The following is a 16502-nucleotide window of genomic DNA, read 5'->3' as shown; positions in this document are numbered from 1 at the left end:
GTTAATTTTATATAAATGAAAGATTAACAGAAAGGAAAGCCAACTAATTATTCTGACAATTAGTTTTTTTTTTTAAATAAAGGTCTGCACAAACCTGCTCCTAACACATACATCACCATGAGGGATTTACTTATTTATTCTGATTCTGAATACAGTCCATGAAGTCTCATGCTGCAGCTATTCTACCTTTTAGGTTGCATTTTTTCTCCTACTATTGTGGGCTAGGTTGAGCCAAAATTAATATCCCAGGCTCTTCCTTTTTACTTAGAGAATTCTAGTTATAGGCACAAACATGGCATGCAACATGATATGGTTTATTTAGAAAGTGAGAATACAAAGGCACATGAGGGATTCATCTGGGGAGAGTGGGTCAGGAAAGGTAAAGGGGGAATTTCATATCCTGCTCTATTCATCCTGGGTCTAAGAGGTGGAGAAAGATTATACCTTTATATAACAATACAATCTATGGCTTTGCACATTCATTTCAAGATGCAGAGGTTGGCACAGTAAGGAGTGAGGTGAATCATAGGAAGCTATACCTACTCTGGGTGGCTAGCAGCAGCCCTACCATGATTGCTAATGATTACAAACCACAAAGACAATTCCATTAACTTTAAACTGACCCTATCGACATTGTAGTTGAATCCCTAAGATACTTCTAGCTACTTCAATGCCAGCAAAGACAAAGGCAAGAAGAACAACAAAGAGCGTATCTGAGTGAGAAGGGAGGAAGTCTTCAAAACAAAAGGAGGTTGGGGAGGGGCTGATAGAATAAACCAAAGCCTTAGAAATACAAACTGTAATTCAAGCAAACAAGCTGTAAAAAGACCATTTTGAGGTAACTGGGAAATACCAAATAAGTGTTTGTCCTATGCAGCCAGCATGTAACATGTTACCCACTTTCCCTTCCTTTTCCTGCTTGTTTAGAAGATCCTGCCAAACTTTTTTTTCTAAGCTCATTTTAGGCCAATTCTTTTTTTCTTTCTTTTTTTTTTTTTTTTTTGACAGGCAGAGTGGACAGTGAGAGAGAGAGAGACAGAGAGAAGGTCTTCCTTTGCCGTTGGTTCACCCTCCAATGGCTGTCGCGGCTGGCACGCTGTGGCCAGCACACTGCGCTGATCCGAAGGCAGGAGCCAGGTACTTCTCCTGGTCTCCCATGGGGTGCAGGGCCCAAGCACTTGAGCCATCCTCCACTGCACTCCTGTGCCACAGTAGAGAGCTGGCCTGGAAGAGGGGCCATCGGGACAGAATCCAGCGCCCCGACCGGGACTAGAACCCGGTGTGCCAGCGCCTCAGGCGGAGGATTAGCCTATTGAGCCGCGGCGCCGGCCTTTAAGCCAATTCTATTAGTTCTTATGGTCTTTGAATTCTTATAAACTGCCAGGGTCATTCTCACATCACAAATTCCACCAGTGTCATTGTCTCTTGGTTAATTCCCACAGTACCCTGAACTGAACTTCAGTGTTGCTACAAGGCCCTCTGGTCATTCTCCAAATACAGATGTTATAGGTTACACTCTATTGTAGCACACTTTTGCCTCTAGAATTTGCTCAGATTGCATGGATATATTTGTGTTGTAGGAATCTGTCACATCCACTAGAATAAAAGTTTTCTTAAGTGAGGTGCTCTGTGCCTTTTGTGCTTTGTTACATGATCAGTATCTAGGACAGTGCCTGAACAGCCCGTATCCAATAAATGATTTTGAGTGAAGGAATAAAATAGGATTTTAAATAATAATCTAAACAAATTGATATATAATTTTAAATTAATCAAGAAACATTCATAGTCATACTTAAAAGTTATGCCAAGGAAAGGCACCATTTGTACAAAATGCTTTGAAGATAAATTGATTCGTCCTTAGTACTTTAAACGTCATACAGTAGATTTCATCCCAAAGAGCAGGGAAGTCTGGCAGTGTGTAGAGATACTTTTCTAAATCTTACTGTTGACTAACCTTTTGTATACAGATTTCAATAATAAATGTCAACATATTTTTGAAGACACAAACAATGCATATCCAGTTTTAAATTCACACAAGTCTTTCCCTCTTGTTTGCTCTATGAACATCAATATCAAATTATGTGACAAGACTTACTTACAAACATATATATGTAGACTTGCCAGAAATTTAACAAAATGGAAATGAAAGAGGTCTCTTAGCTCTAGTGAGGAATGGATTGAGGACTCCTACAAACTCCCTATATTTTCCTGTCATTAAATAGGTTTTTATGAATGCTGTTTCAACTGGGGCAAAGAGTAATTCCTTGCTTCAGAAAATTCAATCTGATGTGACTGATATTTTTTGTTGCATGGGATGTGAAGGTGCTACTTTGTTTCTGAAAATACTGCTTTAGTATTTTCTCCAGGCATTAGGTAGGACACTTAGAGCAGGATGTGAGGTCTGCACTAACACAGCCCTGCCAGAGGATGATTAAGAATGATGGAGAGGAGATGTGGAAATGGGATGGGAGAAGAGCCCGGCTCACAAAGTATTCTTGTCTTGCACTATTTGATACTATGTGTTTGACGTAAGAGACAGGAACTTCAAAGACTATCAGATAATCTTTACAAAGACATGCATCTGAGCTTCCTAGACAACAGATTAAAAAACAGAAACAGGTCAGCGCCGCGGCTCAATAGGCTAATCCTCCACTAGTGGCGCCGGCACACCAGGTTCTAGTCCTGGTCGGGGCGCTGGATTCTGTCCCGGTTGCCCGTCTTCCAGGCCAGCTCTCTGCTGTGGCCCGGGAGTGTAGTGGAGGATGGCCCAAGTGCTTGGGCCCTGCACCCCATGGGAGACCAGGGTAAGCACCTGGCTCCTGGCTTCGGATCAGCGCGGTTGCAGCGCGCCAGCCGTGGCAGCCATTGGGGGGTGAACCAACAGCAAAAGGAAGACCTTTCTCTCTGTCTCTCTCCCTCACTATCCACTCTGCCTGTCAAAAAAAAAAAAAAAATGTAAATTAATTTCAATGAGAACTACGTGCATTCAAAATCCAAATGATCTAATTAGAACTTCCACATACTTTGACTCTCTGGAAATAATATTTTCTTTTTATTCTTTTTTGACAGACAGAGAGAAAGGTCTTCCTTTTACCATTGGTTCACCCACCAATGGCTGCTGTGGCCGGAGCGCTGCAGCCTGTGCACCACACTGATCTGAAGCCAGGAGCCAGGTGCCTCTCCTGGTCTCCCATGCGGGTGCAGGGCCCAAGGACTTGGGCCATCCTCCACTGCCTTCCTGGGCCACAGCAGAGAGCTGGACTGGAAGAGGGGCAACCGGGACAGAATCCGGTGCCCTAATGGGGACTAGAACCCGGTGTGCCAATGCCACAGGCAGAGGATTAACTTATTGAGCCGTGGTATGGAATAAGTATCCAAAGTGAAGCAGAAATGTCCTTTTGATATATTTATTGTAGTAGCTGACCTGTGTTTATTATTCTTCAGCTATTAATATACAATTTTTAAAAACAAATTTATTCATTGTTAGTTTATATAGTTCACTGAACTTGGGTAAGTGTACACAGTTATTTAATAACCATGATTATTAAGATATAGAACAGTTCTCCTATTCTAAAAATTATCCTTAGGTCCACTGACAATTATTTCTCTTTCATAACCCTAATGTTACCCTAATCAGGCAACCTCTAATTTTCTCCAAGACATAATAACATTGTTAGTTTAGAACTTTATAGAAACACAATATATAAATTATTCTGAAAGAATTATAATAAATTGATTATATGTAAAACTGTTAAGAGTTTCTATTTATATACAACAAAGAAATAAGATACAACAATATACTGCTTATAAAAGAATAATTTGAGTTTTAAGGTCACACACAGGTTGAAAGTAAAGATGAAAAGAGATGATCCAAGCAAATATTACCAGAATAGAGAGGGATAAAGCACTATGATAAAAGAAAATTATGGACATTATTGCCAATACATATAGATACAAACATCCTGAATAAAATATCAGCACAATAAATATGATCATATACCATGATTAAGTGTGATGGGTGATGGAACAAGGACATATGGCTTAGCCATTCTCCCTCATTGCCCAGAAGAGATAAACTTTGGAATGTATTCCTTGCCTTTGAAACTCAATTGGGTCTCACATCCTATTGTCTTTATACTCAGAAGGAAATAGAAGACTAAAGTCTCATATGCTCACCTCTGTAATCCACCAAGACCCCAATCACCGGCTAAGTCCCATTCCTCAGAGGCCCTGTTATCGATGTGGCAATGCTAAGCACTGGCCAAGACCTGCTCCAACTCGAAGCCCACCTGGGTTAAAGGCTCTAGCCCTCCTGGAGCCTGTATTAACTGAGGCAATACCAGACATTGGGCCAGGAGCTGCCCTAATCTAAGGCCTCCCCCTGCCTCGAGTCCCGATGAGGACAATGGGGTCAGTGGAAGATGGACTGCCCCCAGGGAGGGAAACCTCCCTTTCTGGAACAGCCCTCTGCTCAAACCCCTCCAGCACAGGACATCTCATCTCTGTTAAACTTAACAGAATGAGGAGGTCAGGGTTCCACAGCTGCCATCGCAGATGAGTCCAGGGACCTAAGGGTAATAGGGACAGTATCTGGCAAGCGAGTTTCCTTCTTGGTGGACACTAGGGCTAGTTTACCTGTTTTAAATGCTTATTGTGGTCTTCTCCTTCCTCCTCAGTCTCTGTTGTTGGCTTGAAAGGACTAATCGAAAGGCCTGATAAGATCCCTCCCTTATATGTAATTCTCCTGCATTCCTTTCTTGTCTTTCCTAACTGCCTCACCCTCCTCTTAGGCATGGACCTTCTCCACCGCTTGGGGGTATCCATCTCCATTTCCACTGGGGATAAAACACAAACTTTCTCTCCCCACCTCTCCACCCCAAACTCCCTCCCTTCCCTTGGTTAATCCTGTAGTGTGGGATATATCTCACTCAGTAATTGCCACCCTCCATACCCCTGTTCACATCTCTCTAAAAGACCCTACAGAAACTGTTCCCCAATATCCTTTAAGCTCAGAAGGCTCTAAACAAAGATATTCAGTGATTATGGATTAGAAGAATTAACATTACTAAAATATTATTCAAATATTCAATATTATTCAAAATGGCTATATAGTAATTATAATTTCATTCATGATGCTGTGGCATTTTTTTTTTTAGATTTATTTTATTTATTTGAAAGTCATAGTTACAGAGAGAGGTAGAGACAGAGAGAGAGGTCTTCCATCTGCTGGTTCACTCCCCAGATGGCCAGGACGGCCGGAGCTGCGACAATCTGAAGCCAGGATCCAGGAGCTTCTTCCGGGTCTCTACATGGGTGCAGGAGCCCAAGGACTTGAGCCATCTTCTACTGCTATCCCAGGCCATAGCAGAGAGATGGATTGGAAGTGGAGCAGCTGGGACTAGAACCAGCGCCCATATGGGATGCTGGCACTTCAGGCCAGGGCTTTAACCTGTTGTGCAATAGTGCTGGCCCTGATGCCATGGCATTTTTAAAAGAAATAGAAGAAAAATCCTAAAGTTTATATGGAACTGTGAGGAGTCAGATTAACAGGTAGTCAGGGTGGTCCTGGTGGAAATTTAGGGTGCAAAATGCTTGCTTTTCCCAAAAAGTTACCTTTAGTAAGATGAAAAGTTCCTGCCCAATTCCTTAGGAGATTCCGATATTTTTTTATTTATTTATTTATTTATTTGAGAGTCAGAGTTATGTAGAGAGAGGAGTTGCAGAGAGTCAGAGAGGTCTTCCATCCGATAGTTTACTCTCCAATTGGCTGCAATGGCCGGAGCTGCACTGATCCAAAGCCAGGAGCCAGGAGCTTCTTCTGGGTTTCCCACATGGGTGCAGAGGCCTAAGGACTTGGGCCATCTTCTACTGCTTTCCCAGGCCATAGCAGAGAGTGGGAACGGAAGTGGAACAGCCAGGACTCAAACCCATATGGGATGCCGGTGCCTCAGGCCAGGGCGCTAACCCACTGTGCCACAGTGCAGGCCCCAGGAGCTTCCAATCTTATCACGGGAATAGCAAGGGAGTGGTGATTCTACCCTTCTGAGCCTTCAGTTTGCTGTAAAACAAATTATGAATCCCATCCTTCTGATGGCTCTTTTGTTTTATCATGAGCAAGCCAGACAGGATAAAAAGATTGCATATCGGGTCGTTAATGGGTTTTGTCCCTGCCTTGTAACTGAAAGTCAAGCTGATAAATTTTTTCCCCCAAAACTGTGCTTAGAATCCCACTACTATCTGCCCCTTTGGGTTTTTCCTCTCTTGGAGCCCACACTCCATCCATTCTGGTTGGAGGTATCTGACTACAATAAATCTTGCTTTTAAATTTTTAAATCTTGCTTTTCTTTTTGCTTTGTCCCTTGGAAATTTTTCTTCCATATGAGACAAAGAACTGAGGTAATAATAGCTTCTCTGCTGCCATTTCACTGTAACAGAACCTCAAAAGACAATATAGTTAAAGAGTTCTTCAGCAAGAATATTGAAGTAGTAGGCATCTCACACCCTGGTTTCAAAATATACTACAAGGTCATAATCACCAAAACAGTGTTGCAGTGTTATAAAACAGTCATGTGGACAAGTGGAACAAAATAAAGAAGCTAGAAATAAATTCAAATATGTATGGTCACCCTGATAGGGGTCTAGTCAGGTAGATAGGATTAAGTTCACGAGCTGGAGGCCATACTCCCTCCTGCTCATGAGTTTAACCCTTTGTGATCTCACTGTATCAACTCACCTGTCAATCAGACTATGTAACCACTCCCTTTTTGGAAGTGATAAGAGGCTGGAGTGCCCTGAGCACCCCACCCCCTTAACCTTCCACCCTCATTTTCTATCTCCTGTGGACTCGTGCTTGCCCGCTCATGCTCCCTGGCTTGCTCCTGGGTGGACCCCTGGGTTGGTATGGAAACTGCTGTTTCCTCTTTATGTCCTATTCTCCCTTAATAAAGCCCTCATCTTCTTGTGTATTTCTCTCACTCTCTAAATAAATCTTAAACCTTACCAATTTGCATGGATCATTTGAGCTGGTGCTTAGAACTCATGTCTAGGTAGATGGAAAGAACCAGAAATATTAAATTTTGGTTTTAGTTAGCCCATAACAACCTTATCTTCAACATGATATCAAGAATACACAATGAGGGGCCGGTGTCATGGCGCACTAGGCTAATCCTCCGCCTGTAGCACCAGCATCCCATATGGACACAGGGTTCTAGTCCCAGTTGCTCCTCTTCCAGTCTAGCTCTTTGCTGTGGCCTGGGAGGGCAGTGGAGGATGGGCCAAGTCCTTGGGCCCTGCACCCGCATGGGAGACCTGGAGGAAGCACCTGGCTCCTGGCTTCAGATCGATGCAGCACCAGCCATCGTGGCCATTTGGGGAATGAACCATCGGATGGAAGACCTTTCTCTCTGTCTCTGTCTCTGTCTCTCACTGTCTGTAAATCTACCTGTCAAATAAATGAAGAATTAAAAAAAAAGAATACACAATGAACAAACCATAGGTCCTTTAATAATTGAGAAAACTTGATATTCAAGTGATAAAGAATGAAATTAAGTTACAGTATTTCCATAATGTACATTTTCCATGAACGTTTTGAAGACACTTCATATATCTGCATTCTGGAACCCTGCTTGAAATGTAATGCTAACTTGCATTCAGTTGTCTTTTTAATATCTCCACATCAATGTGCAGTAAGTTTCTCAAATTCAGTATACCCAGAAAAAAACACCTGTTTTTACTTTACAACCTATTTTTCTTATTTCCCTCTTGCAAAAGAGACAACTCTATTTCCTTCACTTAGATTGGTTAACATTTACCATGTCTTTTTTTCCCTCTTTCTCTTATATCTCATATATGTATATTTCTAAATATCTTACCTCAATCCTCTATAGATATAAAAAGTCTAATACCTTCATTTCCACTGCTAACATTTCTCATTTTTTGAATTTTTGTAATAATCTCTTAACTATTTTCTTGGCTTCTATTTTCTTCCATTTACATATTTATTCTTCACATAGCAAAAGCTTGATCCCTTTGGAATACAAGTCAGGTTATATTGTTTCTCCTCTTAAAATCCTCCGAAGTCCAATCATTTCACTCAGAATAAGAGCCAGAATATAACCACCCATAAAAGTAGATCAAGCCTCCTAAGTGTCTAAGTTTATAACCTTATATTGTTATAATATCCTCATAACCTTACATTCTACTTTCCTACATGAACCCAGCCATAATAGTCTCTGCTTTTTTCAAATATATCAAACACTGTTCAAATTTAATGCCTTCACACTTTATATTCTGCTTGAACTGGTTTCCTCCCAAACAACTGCTTGGGTTTCTCTTTCCCTTATAAATACACTGTTTCCTAATACATAGTACACATCAGCAACACCCTCTCTCCTGTAATCCTTTTTGCACTCCAATGTTTCTGTTTTTAGGTTACCCATATCTCTGCTTGACATCGCATAAATTTATTTCTTGTTGCCTCTCTTTCCATTAGGATTCAGGCTCCTAGATGGTCAAGATGCTGTCTGTCCTATTTACAGCTACTTCCTCTATGCCCGAAAGTGTTAACTGACATGGAACAGGCTGTAAAGCAACAGTGAGTGGATTGAATGAATCCATGGATGAACAAATCCCAGCCATTTTACTGTCCCCTGGAATATCTTTCCTTGAACAGCCCTTTATGGTGCATTGCTGCTTCATTAGAGGCTGGATCTAGACTCTTCATTTTTATAAAGAAGAGATTTTAACTGTCATTTTTATATATCCCCAAGTCATTTTCAGACAAATCCCAAGTAACATAAATAATGGCATATTAGACTACATAAAACTTAACACTTAATAAGCTATAATCCATTAAATTTATAGAGATGCTATATATTTGTCTACATTTTAGTGGCTATCTAGGCTATCAAGGTCCACAGGTGAAGCATCTGGTAAGGCTTGATATTTTAATGGTCATGCCAGTTTCTTTATTTTTTGCTGTTATAAATTGCATTTTACATTATTATCAATACTCTTCAGAAAAGGAATAATAACTTTTGGTTTTGGTCGACAGCCAAAAAGAAAATCAGTTCTTTAGCTAGCTTGTAGATCTCCACGTCATGAACATATTCTTCAACTCGAATAAAAGAGCTCTTTTGTAACACCTTGTATGCCTTCTATCTAGCATCAAACACAGTGAAATTAGCAGGTCAAGTAAAACTTCTAATTAAACACACAGGTTAAACACATAGATCTGGAGTCTGGATTTAGAAGCTAAAACTGCCTTACAGTCACAAAGCACACAGAATTACAAATTTAAGGCAAGCATACTTAAAATGTATAGTGCATACTCACAGTTCTATCCTGCAGCAGCAGCAGACAATGACCCTATTCTACCACAAGTGCATGCATCAAGGATTTACACCATAAACACACCCGGGAGAAATTTTTGCTGGCTAATGATGAAGAATGTATATCCCATATCCCATTTATCATTTATATTTCAGCACAACTATATCCCAATATTGAAACTTTTAAGTTGTTTATGGAAATACTATTTCCAGAGTCCACACTGCTCTTGAAACCAGCTGCAAATAACCCCACAGACAGTTCTCTATTACCACCTAAAACATCAGCTATAAATTCAGTTCAATCCCACCCAAACATTGTGATTATCTCCCATAACACACCAAAGTATTCAGTGCAAATACTGTGATTTCTCCAACCTTGGTTAGGTCTGGACCAGAGATGCTCCCTGCAGTGTTACTGTCCTCAAGGAGGCTGAGTCAATTCTCTGCCCGGAATCTAATAGGAAAAAAAATCAAAAACTTCAGTTTATAACAATACAATTTTTTCTTTACCTTTTCTCGCAATCACAATGAAATGTTCAACCCATAATTTTTACAGCCAAATACTGAAAAAGACAGGAGGAGGAGAGAGGATTAGTTTGTCTCAGTTTTTTTTCTAGAAAGACAGAAGGAAAGTAAATCAATCAATAAAAATTAAAAAAAATGATATAAATAGGAGGGAATAAAATGGTTCTATTTGCAAATGACTTCCCAACTGGCTATTTTCAAAATTATAAAAAGCACATTTAGAGTCATCATGATGTATCACAATGGTTTTCTTTGTAGCATTATGAACTTTTTGGTAGAAAATCTTAGAAAAAACAAACATCAATATATTTTTTTATTTTAAAATTCTTTCCTACCTAGTTAATTTTTCCATCTTTTCCCAACATCCTCAATTAATTTCTATTAGATTAATTCCATAAGTATTTGAATAGTAGTTCTCAGAGTAAATCAGCCAAAAAACTCCCCAAAACTTCTTCAAACACTGTTATTCATATAGCAACCATCTCTTCTCTCCATTCTTTTTGCAGTAAAACTCATCACTGTGTTATCTCTACTCTCTGACTCTACCAATCACAAATTGTCCCCTCAGTCTATTAATCCTATGCATCTGCCTCACACACTTACTTCAAACTCTTCTTAAGTTATTAATGACAATGGTAGATATTCTCAGTGTTTCCTTTCTCCATTGTTCACATAATCAAATTATATGAAAGCCTCATGGATTTCAAGCATATCCCATATTTCTCAAATTATCTCTAACTGTATCACAATTACTCTTGTCAAGACCATCACTGTATTTCATTTGAATTTCCCAAACTCGCTTGTGATCTCCCTTCTTCTGTTTATAATCTGCAGGAAGTAGCCAGATTAAGATACTAATCAAAGTATAGCCATTCCTTGTTTATAACCTTCAGTACTTTTCTTTTTCATTTAAAATCTCAGTTTCCTGTCACATTTTATAGGCCCCTGAATGATTTGGTACCCACCTATCTTCTGGTGTCTTCTTATACCAAAATATCTTCTATTTAATATGAAATAGCCAAAGAAGCTTCCCTCTGTTACATGAAACACTGTGTTTTGGACTGATATATTGTATCTCTGCCAGACTCTAAATCAAGCGTAGAGAGCAGGGTGAATGACAAGTTACCATAACTAAAGAATGGAACTTGAATTTTGTATATGAAACATTGTTCCAGGGGAGGCAACTTTTTTTTTTTTTTTTTTAACAGGCAGAGTGGACAGTGAAAGAGAGAGAGAGAGAGAGAGAGAGAGAGAGAGAGAGAAAGGTCTTCCTTTTGCCGTTGGTTCACCCTCCAATGGCTGCCACGCTGTGGCCAGCGCATCGTGCTGATCCGAAGCCAGGAGCCAGGTGCTTCTCCTGGTCTCCCATGTGGGTGCAGGGCCCAAGCACTTGGGCCATCCTCCACTGCACTCCTGGGCTACAGCAGAGAGCTGGCCTGGAAGAGGGGCAACCTGGACAGAATCTGGCGCCCTGAGCGGGACTAGAACCCGGGGTGCCAGTGTTGCAGGCGGAGGATTAGCCTATTGAGTCGCGGTGCTGGCCTGTTTCTGTTTTTTAATCTGTTGTCTAGGAAGCTCAGATGCATGTCTTTGTAAAGATTATCTGATAGTTTTTGAAGTTCCTGTCTCTTACGTCAAACACATAGTATCAGATAGTGCAAGACAAGAATACTTTGTGAGCCGGGCTCTTCTCCCATCCCATTTCCACATCTCCTCTCCATCATTCTTAATCATCCTCTGGCAGGGCTGGATACCTCAAAAATTTGAATATAGATCTACCATATGATCCAGCCATCCCACTCCTGGGAATTTACCCAAACCAAAGGAAATCAGTATATAAAAGAGTTATCTATACTCCCGTGTTCATTGCAGCACAACTCACATTAAGTAAGACATGGAATTAACCCAGATGCTCATCAATTGTTGATTAGATAAAGAAATTATGGTATATATTCACTAGAGAGCATACTCAGCTGTAAAAAAAAATGAAATCGTGTGTTTTGCAACAAGAAGGCTGCAATTAGAATAATACTTTTTGAAATAAGCCAGTTCCCAAAATATATCATGTTTTCCTTGATCCAAAGTCACTAACAGAGTACCTGAAATGTAGTGTGTTGGAGTAAAATAGACATTTTGAGAATCTATGATTGTTTATATCTTCCACTATGAACCAATGTTTTATTTTGTTTTGCTTTATTTTCTTTCTCCTCATACTATTTGTTGAACTCTTTTTACTTAGAGTAGGGTTAACTATATGATCATTAAGTATACTGAAAATAAATCATTGTTAAAATTAAGAGTGGGAATCCAAGAGGAAAGTAGTGGAAGAATTGGAGTGGGGGCAGGATGGGAGGGGAGAGTGCCACTATGTTCCTAAATCTGTATATATAAAATATGAAATTTGTATAACTTATATAAAATTTTAAAAAATGAAAAAATTTATTCCCCTTATATTATAAAGGAATAGTTGAGGGTGGAAGAGTCTGAAAGAGATCTTCTGCCTGCTGATTCACTCCCCAAAACCAACATCAGCCAGAGTTAGCCAGGTCAAGTTAGGAGCCAGGGACTCCATCTGGGTCTCCCATATGGGTGTCAGTGGTACAAATACTTGGGTCATCATGTGAGGCTTTCCCAGACACATCAACGGGGAGCTGGATAGGAAGTGGAGCAACCAGGACTGAAAATGGCTTTCATATGGGATGCAGGCATTGCAGGCAGTGGCCTGACCTGCTTCACCACAACACTTACTCCACATACTATTTATTCTCAAAATTCCTGTACCAGATAATCATATCTCCAGAGTAATAAATGCATTAAAATCAACTCTGTGCCATAAATTTCATAGCAAACGCACATCTGGGGGAACTTCAAATAATTCACAGAAAAGTGGGATTAAAAAAAGAAAATTAAAAAGTTTTTCAAAATAAACTATCAAATTCAAAGCACTATGCACTTTTTAAAAGATATCCAATTATTAATCCATTACCAAACTGAGTCTTGGTAATTTAATCATGTTAATGCAGTCTTTTGATATTAACAGAAGAAAAATCAGTACCTTTACATAGTTTTTTTTTTTTTTAATATTAGGGGAAAAATAGAAATCAGAAAGAGCCAAATAAATATTTTAAAGTGAGTGCCTGATGGTTTCCTAGTAAGACTCACAAAATTGCCTTTGTCTGATGATAGAAATAAACATGAGTATTTTCATAATGGAGAAAGACTTAGTGGTGAAGCTTTCTTGGGTATTTTTTCTGCTATGGCTTTAAATTACTTTTTAAAAAAAACACTCTAGGGAAACCAAATATTACAGTTCTTTTACCCTTCAGAAAGTCAACAAACAAAATGCCTTGAGTTTCTCAAATAACTGTTGCTATATAACCTTTGTTATTGACTAATCTGTTTTTACTTTGATTAGACAATTTCACTTCTTGGTAGCCATTATTTAGCTTGTGATTGGTATTTAGGATCCTATTGATAAAGCTATGTTTTATTTCTTATTAAAATTCAGAAATGCCTCAGGATCTTGATCCCACTAGTTTAAATTTCCACTTAGAGTTTTGCTCTTGTCAGAGTGCAACCGTTTTGGTACCCATCTAGCAGAATGTTTGTTTCATTTAAATATTTCAGTGAGAATTTTGTAAGCTGAACTAAATGAGATGTCTTTGGTATTGGCAATTGTTTGATGTTATTCATTGTGCCTCTTTCATTAGGACACAGACAAGATTAATTTTTTCCTTGAAAATTGATGTTTGTCATGCGTTGCTATAGGATTTGTCTTCAACATTGTTTTGCCTCTTAAAATAGTTACCCATTTATAAATTGTTGATTTCCTTAGGACTTTATCCTCATAAACTTTTCATTAACCAACAATGATTTTACTATTCTTCCATCCAAACCTCGCCATAAATTTGATGTTCATTCTTACTTCAATGTTAGCAGAACTCGAGTTGCTCTGAGAAGGGTTATTTTCAAATGTAAAGCTTATCTTTCTTAGTCCCTCAAATTATATCATATTCAGAAATGTATAACAAGTTAGCATTACTTTATTTTGGTGTGAAAATTTTTTGAGCTCCTTGCATGGCTTTTTCATAATATGCGTTTTCCGTTATCTTTTTTTTAAGATAAGTCTTATAAAGAATTCATACTATAATCTCTAGGACTTAAAAGAATAGCAAAAGAATATACAACTCTTCAACTAGTAGAGGAAATAAGACAAATAAAAGCAGTTATCCAAAGTAAACAGAAGAAGGATTAAAAGCAAAGTAGAATATTTGGAACAAGTAGAAAGAGTAACTTAAGCCCCAACATATCAGTAATTGTTAAATCTAAAAGGATGCTACCATAAAAAGGTATTAGTTTAAAAACAATGAATTGCGGCCCGGGAGGGCAGTGGAGGATGGCCCAAGTGCTTGGGCCTTTGCACCTGCATGGGAGACCAGGAGGAAGCACCTGGCTCCTGGCTTCGGATCAGCAGATCTGTGCAGTGACAGCTGTGGCGGCCATTTGGGGAGTCAACCAACAGAAGGAAGACCTTTCTCTCTGTCTCTCTCTCTCATTGTCTATAACTCTACCTGTACAAAAACAAAACAAAACAAAACAAAACAAAACAAAACAATGAATCGTAATATTGGCATTTTTAAATTAGTCAAAATTGTAAACTTTTTTTTTAAGATTTATTTGAAAGTCAGAGTTACACACAGAGAGAAGGAGAGGTAGAGAGAGTGAGAGCGAGAGCGAGAGAAAGAGAGAGAGAGGTCTTCCATCCGACGTTTCACTCCCCAACTGGCTGCAATGGCTAGAGCCATGCCGATCCAAAGCCAGGAGCCAGGAGCTTCTTCCAGGTCTCCCACGTGGGTGCAGCGGCCCAAGGACTTGGATCAACCTTCTAATGCTTTCCCAGGCCATGACAGAGAGCTGGATTGGAAGAGGAGCAGCCAGAACTAGAACTAGCACCCATATGGGATGCCAGCGCTTCTCGCCAGGGCTTTAACCTGCTGTGCCACAGTGCAGGGCCCCAAAATTGTAAACTTCTATTCATCAAAAGATATGAAAAATGAGACACCAAGTCACAAACTGACATGAGATACAGACAAGAAATAACAAATGTTTTGGAATATGTAAGGAAATCATAAAATATTTGCATGTTATAAGAGAATGATAAATGGCCTAATGGAGAAACAGAAAAAATGATGTAAACATGCAAATCACAGAAGAGGAAGCATAAATGGACTACAAACATATATTTTAAATTCAGGAAAATTAACAGCGCATTTAAACAAAAAACATAAAAGAGACCACTTCAGACAGCCTTATGTTAGAAGTGTATAATTTTTCATGTTTGTTTTTCTTCTTTTATGCAAACATTTAGACTATATTTATCAGTGCAACCTGCAGTCAGTGTGCCAAAAAAAAAAGTTTTAACAAGGCAACTGAGATGAAAACGGAGACCCCTGAGTCAGGTCCACACCTTTCTCCCTCAAGCAATTAAACTCCATGCTTGCTTTCTTCCTTCCTCTACACTGGCTGGAAGAAATCTCTAGTCCTTCATGGAGTAATCCCTGTCACTAAAACCACGGCAATTGTGTGTGTGTATAAAGAATTTCAAATATAAAATATATAATTAGTAAAAACTCAAAAGTTTGGAATACCTAGTATTCTCAAGAATATATAACAGCTGGAAGTATATTATGTTGACAGTGAAAACAAAAAGTATTCTAACCACTTTGGAAAGTAATGTAGCTATATTAAGCTATATATGTATATATATATATTTCATAGCATAAACAATAAACAAAAATAATTTACCAAAATTAAAACATAAGTATGAATAAATATAAATTTGAAGATATACATATCTCACAGCATAACAATAACAATCTTAGGGATATAGAGAATTTCTCACACTGTACTCAAGGATACATACGTCACAGTATTCATGGCAATGCTGTTTAAAATATCAAGCAAATATTAACTAAAGTTTATATTCATACAGAATATTCAGATTGCTTGGGTTTTATACCAGCTCTGGCTCCTGACTGCAGATTCCTGGAGAGATGAGTAACTGAGTTGCTGCCACCCACTTCAGATCCTAGGTTGCATTCCTGTCTCCTAATCCCAGCCCTAGCTCAGCCCTTTTATGTGCATTAATGGAAATGAGCCAATGACTGGCAACTCTCTCTCTCTTCCTCTCCCTTTCTCTCCCTTTTTCTCCCTTTTTCCTCTGCAAATAAAAATTAAAAAAAAAAACTATAGCTATATCTATAAATGATGAATTTCAAAAATTTAATGCTTTTGAAAAATGATTATTCAGATTATTTGTACATTTTTAAAATCAAATTATTTCTTGTTTTGTTGAATGGTTTGAGTCCCTTGCTTTGTTGTTATATTAAACCCTTATTAAGTAGACAATTTGCAAATAGTTTCTCCCTTTTTGTAGGAAATTGTATAACTTTTCTCAAAAATTAATATAATCAAAATATTCAAACAGGTTCAAATTAACTAAGAATAAATGTTCCATTTTTATCAACCAGAGTAGTATTTAATAAAACTTTAGAAAAGAATGAGAACTAATTCAACTACCAGTTGAAAGTTTGGATATGCATGAAGACACTTAATGGCTGCCTATCTAATTATTGACCTACCAATAAT

Source organism: Oryctolagus cuniculus, chromosome 2 (assembly GCF_964237555.1).
Source record: "Oryctolagus cuniculus chromosome 2, mOryCun1.1, whole genome shotgun sequence".
NCBI lineage: Eukaryota > Metazoa > Chordata > Mammalia > Lagomorpha > Leporidae > Oryctolagus > Oryctolagus cuniculus.
Note: the sequence above shows the minus strand (reverse complement) of the source record.